At 42.9% G+C, this 9,849-nt stretch overlaps 1 protein-coding gene across 1 annotated transcript in view; it reads right to left on the bottom strand.

Moving 5' to 3' along the window:
* The window catches only part of CABIN1 (calcineurin binding protein 1), a 236,290-nt gene that overhangs the window by 1,577 nt on the left and 224,864 nt on the right, over positions 1-9,849 (bottom strand). The gene's annotated exons all lie outside the window — the stretch shown is intronic.

The raw sequence follows: 9,849 nt of genomic DNA, 5'->3' as shown, positions 1-9,849 counted from the left end.
TGTGCCCACAGAGGTCATCACCTCCTGGTTCTACTTCCTGCTCCAGTCACCTGAGACAGGTCAAGTTACATAAAGTTAACACACTCATCACACAACAGGATCGGTATCCATTGTTATGGAGTATGCCAGCCACTCAAACACTGGGAGAGTGGAGTGTAGGTTACGTGTGCAGCTACACATTGCAATGAAAGGGAGGTGCACACGGTTATTGCAGCGTGTAGCTACGAGGCAGTGAAAGGCTCTGTTGTGGGGAGCTGTGCCAGAGCCTTTTCCCCTTTGCCTCTCCCCTGCTGGAGCCTTTCACTGCAGCACGGACAGGCTCTGGCAGGGGGGAACTGCTGGAGTCCTTCCCCCCTACCTCCCCCTTGCCGGAGTCCTTCACTGTGGCAGGGAAAGGCTCCAGCAGCAGGACACTACACCGCTAAAAATAGCGTAGACATGGGAGGCACTGCTTGGCCATCTCGAGAACTGTGTAGGATAAATGCCCTAGGGTTCATGTTTCTACTCTAGTCGCCTAAGTAGTGCATCACCCTCTACACTGCTATTTGCTAGCTGGGCGTGAGGTGTCTGTACTCTACATGCTGCCACAAATGGAGATCTACCTTGAGAAAGCCATTTGGGTTCATGTTTTACAAAAGCAGTATTGAGAACCCAAGTTTCAGCGTCGTGAATCAGCCTCCCTACCCCCACAATCACAAGAGCAACTTAAAAATCAAATAATCCGTTTTCAAGTTCTTTTTCTTTGCTTTTAGGTTTTAACCTTTTGGGGTTCAGATTTTTAAACCTTTCTCCACGTTCATGAGGGCTAGAAACTTTCATCAAAAGAACAGTAAGCTCAGAGTATTCACACGACTCCAAGAGTTAGGGCTTTATATTGCAATGACCTGTGAGATAGGAAGCAGGAGTTGGCAACACAGTTACCATTTTTTTAAAGACCAATTTGCTGATATTAAGCAATTTTTTCCTTGTACATTTATAAGTAAACTATTTTCATGGAAGAAAAATATTATCAGGCAATAACAGTCAAACCTGAACCATTTCTCTAACATGGTCCCCTCCCTGTGAATTTTGTGGGGTTCGAGCACATTTGTATTTGTTTTTCGCCAACCAGAATCCCAGCCAATGAGGCTTGCAATACAAATCCTCCCCACCATTTGCTCTCTCTGTCTGTAACAGAGGTGCCCTAATACTGGAAATGTTTTCCCGAGACCCTCACCCAACTTTGGAGATCTGGGTCTGAGAAAAACTTGTATTATGGTTTTGCTCTTACTGACTAGCTGGAGCTTCCCAAGGGAGGGAATATCCAACCACATCATGGTCATCATCACAGCTTCCTTCCATGACACCAGGAGTTACAAGCAGCTACTTTAAAAGCTTCATTATTTCTCTCTTCTGAGAGAGATGATGAGACCAGAGTGGGAGTTTATGCTCAGTAATGGTCCATAACTGCTTAAAAAATTACCTGACCATCTTGGTCTCATTAGCTGTCTGCCAGCTACAGGGAACTGAAGTTGCCGCTGAAACTCATTTTTTAATAATGTTATCACAAAACTCTGTACCAAATAGAATTAGAACCAGACAATCAATTGACATTTAATCAAGAAAAGTTTTGAAAAGCAAATGGAGTGAAAACAGTGCAGGAGGTGATGATTTTTAAGCAAACTCCAACCAGACCAAAGAACACAGTTGTGTGCCATACAATTCCACCCCACCTTTATTAGAAGACCCACATCTGCCAAGCAACTGGTTTTTGTCAGTCCCTGAAGACAGATTTCATTGTAGAATTTCTGCCAGTCAGAAACCAGGTTTAAACACCTCATCTCCCAACAGACATGTGCTCTTATGGATAAGCTGGGCCATATCTGGCTGAAGGACACAATAGGTCTCTTCTGAAGCAATCAAATTCACCAGAACTTCAATAATGGCAGAGAGGGGAAATCTGTCTCATTGTACGATGCTGCATCAGACACAATTATTAAATCAACGCCAGTATTTTGGGTGCAAGGAAAAAATCCTTGTAACATAGAGATATTACAGCCTCAATGGTTCCTGCTTTGGAAATGTGCTGCTTTGCTGTACATGTAGCAGCAGCACATCATTCTACCAGAACAATGTGCCAATTCCATTGACATTTCTTGAACTCCGCCATCTGGTTTTGGATAACTGTCTTCATGCAAGGCTGTTTCAAGTAAAAAAGAAAAATGGGCATAATGGATGTTAGCAGGACCTCAGGAGAGGTTACGAGTTATAGAGAACTTTAGCTGGGGAAAGGGAAAAAATCCCAGTGAATTTATAATGAGAGAAAAGTGAAGAGCATTGGTGTTTCTGCACTGAATCATTTCAGGATCTCAGCAATTAAACCTAGAGGCTCTCCAACAATTAGCTGTGGAGTATCCCTTAACAACAGATGTTAAAATCAGCTGATAGCCCCCTTGTGAATCTTCACCAGAACCTTGCTCAAGAGAAGCTGCAGGTCATCGATCCTGATGAAACCCAAGTGGGTTTCTGTACTCTGGCTGTTAGTTGAGTCACTGGTCTAAATTAATCTCAATGATTACATCATCCATCCATGAAAAACAGAGAAGAAAATAACAGATTGGATCAAATATTAAAAAGCAAAATTACAATGTGTTCCAAATGCATAAAAAAATGTGCTAGCTTCAGTCCATGGACGACAAATTATTCTTGTCAAAACATTTTTCTGTACACATCTATGACATCCTTGATCCAAGATCTCAAAGCACTTTACAAACATTAATTAATTAATCCTTACCACAGCTTGGTGAGATAAGCATGTATCATTATCCCCATTTTACAGATGGGGAAATAGAGGCATAAGCTTAAAGGCCACACAGTGAGCCAGTGACAGAGCTGTGACTAAAACTCAGGTCTCCTGACTTCCAGTTCTACACTCCAGCCATTAAGTCAATGCTCTTTAATGAGAAGGAAAAGACATTAATGATTACAAAGATCCAACTTTACAGCATCAACTTGTGTCCAGTCTAAGTGAGTGGGATACCTCTACTTCCATTGCTGCTGCTTTGAAAGCCACCATGAATTTCTCACCATAAAAGCTTCAGCCTTTGCAGATGGGGAGGAAGGCTGTTAAACAACTAGATGTGTTCGACAAAGTCCAGTTGCCATTTATCTAGGTATCACCCAGAGACAATACTGCTAAATGGAATTTCATTTCATGCTTCCCACCTTGGGGTTTACCCCAGTGTCCCTGCAGTTGCCGCAGGGATCTCTCCATTGCCACCATATTTCTGGCCAAGGAGAACAGAACGTAAATGGCTTTGGAGTCCCAGAAAACTGTTCCTGAGTTTGCAGAGTTGCTATAACTGAGTGGCCTCTCTGCCAGGTGTAGAGAGCACTGTCTTGGTAGATCTTCAGCTCCTGCTGACATTAGAAGCAGGATAAGGGGTCAGGTAAATAAAACTTATTCTCCACTGGGGGTTACATATCGGGGAAAAAAATGCAGTGATGCTCTTCCAAGCTTTGCCCACCCAAGATGCCAAAAATGAGATGCCTCTCCCAGTACATTGACATGTTGTTCCAAATAGGATGGTGCATGTTCTGTTGGGCCTGACATCTTTTCATTGGGGTTTGCATACACCCAAAGGTTCTGCTGAATCCCTTGGGCTTAGCTCAGCCTCAGAGGCAGTGCTGGGCTCCTTTAGCCTTGCTTTCCCATGGTGGAATGCAGATTCTTTGTTCGGCTCTGGTAGGCTCTTTTTTGACTGAGGGGAAAAATAAATGGTGTCATCTCCTAAATGCCATCAATTGTGGCACCAGAAAGAGATGTCCCTCACAGCAGCTTGTTCAGATCTTTATAATATGATCACCAAGCTCCTTTCTTATGCTTTGGTCGACAGTGAAATAGTTAACATTATTGATATTCAAATTATCACTTGGCTTCTGAGTTATCACCTCACGGAGATGATTGGGGGCAGTTCACATCTCTCCCCGAGCTACTGTTTCAGGATCTATGAAAATCCAGGCATACACCACTGCATCAGTTACACTTATCATGTTTTGAAGGTTTTCTTCAGAACACCAAGAGATAGAAACTAACTACAAGAAAAACTTAGAGTCAGGATCACAAGATGGTAACTCAAGGAAAATACCACCTACTCTTGTACCTCAACCCCAGGTTCTCCTGTATGGTAGCTCAGAATATTAACTGGCCACAGGGCTGACCCAGAATGTCCCTTTTTTGCCTTCTCAAAGCCTTTACTGCATTTAAGCTGCCCTTGATTACAGACAGGCATTATTCTTATTTCTCTCGCGAGCAGCTAGTAAATTGTCCCACCGCTCAATATGCGCTTTTCATTGTCTCCCATCTTACAACAGAAATCAGAGATGGAAAAGCCTTATTAGCTCATCCAATCCATCATTTATGGACCAACGCAGGATTACATCCTCTAGTATATTATATTCTCCAGTACCTTTTCCAGTCAAGAGCGATGCTTTCATCAGTATCCTTGAGAGATTATTCCACCATGATCTCAATATTGGGCAATTTTTCCTCATATTCACATTCAGCCTTAGGTTCTCTTTACTTATCAGGTATTTTCTGGATAAGGTTACCCAATATTTATTTGCAAAATTCTAATTTGCACCCTGAATTAGAAGGTGCCCTTTGTTTGCATACCATCCCACATGTCTGACACAAAAAGTCAGCAACTTTCCCCATAGACACCTTTTTTGTGTTGCTTTACAGATAAATAAAGGAGAAGGTGAGTAAAAATGTATCAAAAGAAATCTGACCCAACAAAGCAGATGACAGTAACTTAAGGAAAGGGGGCCAGATAATGCAGATTTACTGTTCTAGGCTTTAGCGTCCAATCACAAATAAAGACGTGAATTGGTAGCACCAAATGAGTCCTAGACATTTACCCATATCTGAAAAATCAGTCTTGATGCATTTGGTATGATTGTCACTTTCTGCTCAGAAAAGGCTCAGTATAGGAAACGGAGCAGCATGCAGGTCAGAATTAAGGTTCATCAAGCCACTAGCAACCTAAGAGTGTAGTAGTCGGAACGTAGGTCATTATTAAAAGTGCATCAACAAAACTGAATAGTGGACCAAGACTGGAGAAGTGGAAACCAGCAGCTGGGAAGCTGGCCGTTAGGGAAAGGAGTTTAAGTTTCCTACCATGAAGATGTTGGGTGAGGCTGAGAAAGGAGTCTTGAGTGTCGGAAGCATAAACAGAACAATTTATCCATGTTGGAAAATCCCTCACATACAGCGCCCCTTTCTCCTCATATTCCTTAAAATTTAGCCAGCTCCCAGGGGGGAATTTGCACATTTACTAAGAGTTAACTCACATAACCTCAGTAGCTTCCACTGCTAGCCTCTGACCACACTATAACTTCCTACTAATGAGTACTTCAAAGACTGAAGTTCTCCTGTTAATGAAAAGTTCATCAGATTATCACTCACGTTAACTTTGCTCTCATTGTCAGAAGACTTGAAGCCATCCTTGACCTCAAACTATGTCACATAAAAAAATCAAACCCCTAACTGATATTATTGTATCAGCAAAAGTTTCTAGTGTAGACCTGGCCTTAGGCTCTTAAGTGTCTATTTTCCTTTTGAAAATGGGGTTAGGTGCTTTTGCAAATTTTACCCAAGGCTTCTGCATCCAATTTAAAACTACCTTCCTCTTAATGCTCCATGGACATACCCCGTCTGATCCTCTAGGAGTTCATGTCCATCTGCAATTCCCCACAGAATCACTCACTCCACTTCTCTAATTTTACTTTCCTCTTTGACCTCTCTATTGACTCTCTCATGTTGTGTTGGGGGAGTGGGTGGTGTTCATTACTTTGTGCTGTTACCCTACCTGGATTTCTCTTCTTCCTATGAGTCACAAGCATTCTCTCTAAGTCCTACACAGGACTTTTGTTGGTAAAACTTTTGTTGTTCAAGGGTGTGGAAAAAACCACCCCTCCAAACGACAACAGTTTTACCGATGAAAAACGCCGGTGTGAACAGCGCTTTGTCAGTGGGAGAGCTCTCTCCTGCCGACAAAGAGCGGCTACACTGCGTGCCTTTTAGCGGCACGGTTGTAGTGGCAGAGCTGTGTTGCTAACAGGTGCGTAGTGTAGACATAGCCTAAATCTCACCTTGAAGACTTCCTTTTCTCCTCAGCTGATGAATGACTCTCTGCAAAGCTGTTTCTAATAGTCTGCACTATGAATGGTATAAAAATGGTATAAACAAAGCTTGTCTCTCTCACCAACAGAAGTTAGTCCAATAAAAGATATTACCTCCCTCACCTTGTCTCTCTAATATCCTCTGACCAACATGGCTACAACAACACTGCATATAAAAATGGTTAGATTTTCTAAAGGAATCTAAAACCTCCTACAGAAGATGTCTTGTTTGTTTCAGTTTACTCTGGTTGACTCCGAAGCAAAGACTCCCAGCATGCTGCCTATTTTGCTTATATACTATAGCAATTGTGACAGGTTTCAGAGTAGCAGCCGTGTTAGTCTGTATCTGCAAAAAGAAGAACAGGAGTACTTGTGGCACCTTAATTTGTTAGTCTCTAAGGTGCCACAAGTACTCCTGTTCTTCTTATAGCAATTGTATTATACACGTGGACGTTCTTTTCAGTCACTTGTAACTTTGTCTCAAATCTTTCACTTGGACTGAATCTACATCAGTTAAATTATTTTCATTTTTGTTTATGGTCATTTTCACTTTCTTAGGGATTGTCTACACTTACAAACATTGGTTGACATAGCTATGGTGCTCTTGATGTGAAATATGTAAACCCCTCAGCTCTGTAGCTATACCGACCTAGTTGTGTAGAATGCTTCCATGCACCTAGCTGTTGCTTGAAGAAGTGAAGTTTCTACAGGGACGGGAAAAGCCCTTCTATCATTGTAGTCTGCATCTATCCTAGGGGGTTATGGCAGCACAGCTATGGTGCCGTAGCTATGCTGCTATAGTCCACGTAGTGTAGACATGGCTTTAGTGGTGGAATTCCGGGGTTGCAAACATTGAAAGGTAATGTATATTTGTTTTAAAATATCTGTTTTCACTAGATTTTTTTTAAATTGAGGAAACACTTCTTAAGGTTTGTAAATAACTTGATTTTACAAAATTTAAATTTGTGGCCAAATTTAAGTTGGCAATATCCCTTAATATGAACATTAAGCGTAATGAGGCAGAAATAGCTGAGCCACTTCCCGCAGCCCCCATTGGCCTGGAGCAGTGAACTGCGGCCAGTGGGAGCCGCGATCGGCCGAACCTGCGGACGCGGCAGGTAAACAAACAGGCCCAGTCCGCCAAGGGGCTTACCCTGATGGGCCGCGTGCCAAAGGTTACCGATCCCTGAACTAGCGTATCCTTACATTCTTAATATTAACACTATATTAAGCTACTCTAGATTTCTATTAAGAGGGTTCCTGGTACCATATACAAAAATATGTAAGGTAATTAATGACATGAGTTGCTTCATTGAAGTCAATGGACTAGTCACATGATTATGTACCTTGCTGGATAAGTGTCATATGCTATTTTTAATTTCTGCAATTTCTCTGGCATCCTTTGCACCTACTTTTTTGTTTCAAATTTCAGCTATATTTACCAGATAGTGTGAGGGCTGGTGCACTGTGCTGTCTTGTATGTGAACTGCAATCGTTACTATGCTGACATAGTCACAAACTCTACATTTTCATCCAAATAGATTTCTCTACGTTTCACTGAGATTGCAACAGGCATCTCAATTCTGGATTTATCATCCCATTAAATAGTAAAAGGACGGTGGAGAAAAAGTATAAACACATACTATTGACCCTTCTCTCTTACTTCAGCTATCAATTGCTTAAAAATAAGCCCAGAAATCTAGACATTAATGTCTCTGAATGGCCATTGCCCGAACAGCCATTTTAATTATGTGCAGTTGTTAAAGGACCTTATGTCTGCTTCTTAACAGCTGCCAATACACATGTCCAAGGAGCTCAGCCTTAGAAGTCATTCATTGTCCTGCAGAGGGAGAGCTGCAGTGCTCAGACAGAGCTAAGCACCTGTTATCCAAGTTGAATAGGGACATATTTGCAGCCAACAGGGAGGCAAGGGAAGATATCAAAGGATTAAATTGGCTCTGAGGCTGCAGTCTTCCTCTTCGGTAAAACTTCTTTGCTTTCTTACTTTTTACAGGCCTTCAAAAACAGTGTATTACTAACACTCAGAGAAAACTGACAGCAAAGGTCAGGCAGGAGCATCCCATGGTTGGGGGAACTGTAGCTCAGCTCATACGGAGTGCTGACCTTAAAGACACTCAGACTGAGCAGAAGCATGGAGCATCAATATGGAAAAAGACACCTGCTGGGCAAATGCTCTCTGCCAGTTTGGCTTCTATCAGAAGTTCCAAATAATTTCTCATCTTACATTTAAAATAGCCAGTGCCTGATGGCACTGGTTAAGTGCCTGTGCTTCTAACCAAAGAGGTGGAATTTCAGGTGTTCACTTTCTACATTTGCAAAACAAGGACATTAATGGTATTTTGGGCTCAGCAGTGCAACAGGGAGCTTGTGCAGTTCTTCTGGCATTGATCTTTTGAAATAACAAATCCTGAAGTTTGCAGTGTTTTTCTAGCCATATCAGTCCCAGGATATTAGAGAGACAAGAAGAGAGACACGAGACCTGAAGAAGAGCTCTGTGTAAGCTTGAAACCTTGTCTCTCTCAGGTCCAATAAAATATATGACCTCAATTCTGAAGTTGTCATTCTGTTCATGAAAGCTTGACTGAAACTCTCCTTTCACCAGTTCTGCTTTGCTGCCACACAACACATCAGAGCCTTTGTTATGCTCTCAGCAGAGCTAATTTGCTTATTGGGACGTGGAAGGAGTTTCCAGCACTGCCATCTATTGGGGAACTCATAGCAGTATTGCTGTTTCACTGAACTTGAACTGAAAAGTTGAAAGAGTTTAAAGCAGGGGTCGGCAACCTTTCAGAAGTGGTGTGCCAAGTCTTCATTTATTCACTCTAATTTAAGGTTTTGTGTGCCAGTCATACATTTTAACATTTTTAGAAGGTCTCTCTCTATAATGTATAACTAAACTACTGTTGTATGTAAAGTAAATAAGGTTTTTAAAATGTTTAAGAAGCTTCATTTAAAATTAAATTAAAATGCAGATCTTATCAGTTTAGTGTGATCCTTGCCCTGGCTTTTCCTTGCTGAGTTTTCCAATGTCTGGCATGTACTTGAATACTTTAAGCTGCACACAGGCTTCTGAGTGATCAGTTATTAACTGGCTCCAAGAGTAGGGTTACCATTCGTCCGGATTTACCCGGACATGTCCTCCTTTTTGTGCTAAAAATAGCGTCCGGGGGGAATTTGTAAAGCACTCACAATGTCCGGGATTTCCCCCCTCCCCCGGAGCGGCTGGGAGGGCTGCAGGGAAGTCCCGGGCTGGACTCCGGAGCAGCTGGAGAGGAGCTGCGCCCTGCATTCTGAGCAAGTGTCTCAGCACAAAGTGCAGCCCTCCCCTTTTGCAACTGGGAGCGGTTACTGCCATGCAGCGTAGCAAAACGGGAGCGAGAGCACTTTGTGCTGATACAAGGGCAGCTCTCTCCTGCAACCCGGTCCGGGCCAGGGACCGGGTTTTGTTGTGCAGGGCCAGGGACCGGGTTTTGTTGTGCTGGGGAGCTTAGCCACGTGTCCGGCTCGCACAGAGCCCAACACCCTGTTCTGAGCAGCAGGGTAAGGGGGGGCAGGAGAAGGGACAGGGAGGTTCTGGAGGGGGCAGTCAAGAAACGGGGGGGGGCGTTTTGGGGGGAGTGGAGAAAGTTGTGGGCAGTCAGGGTACAGGTAGGGGGTAGGGTCCTG

This window comes from Trachemys scripta, chromosome 15 (genome assembly GCF_013100865.1).
Source record: "Trachemys scripta elegans isolate TJP31775 chromosome 15, CAS_Tse_1.0, whole genome shotgun sequence".
In the NCBI taxonomy this organism is placed as follows: domain Eukaryota; kingdom Metazoa; phylum Chordata; order Testudines; family Emydidae; genus Trachemys; species Trachemys scripta.
Note: the sequence above shows the minus strand (reverse complement) of the source record. Positions and strands in the feature narration are given on the sequence as shown.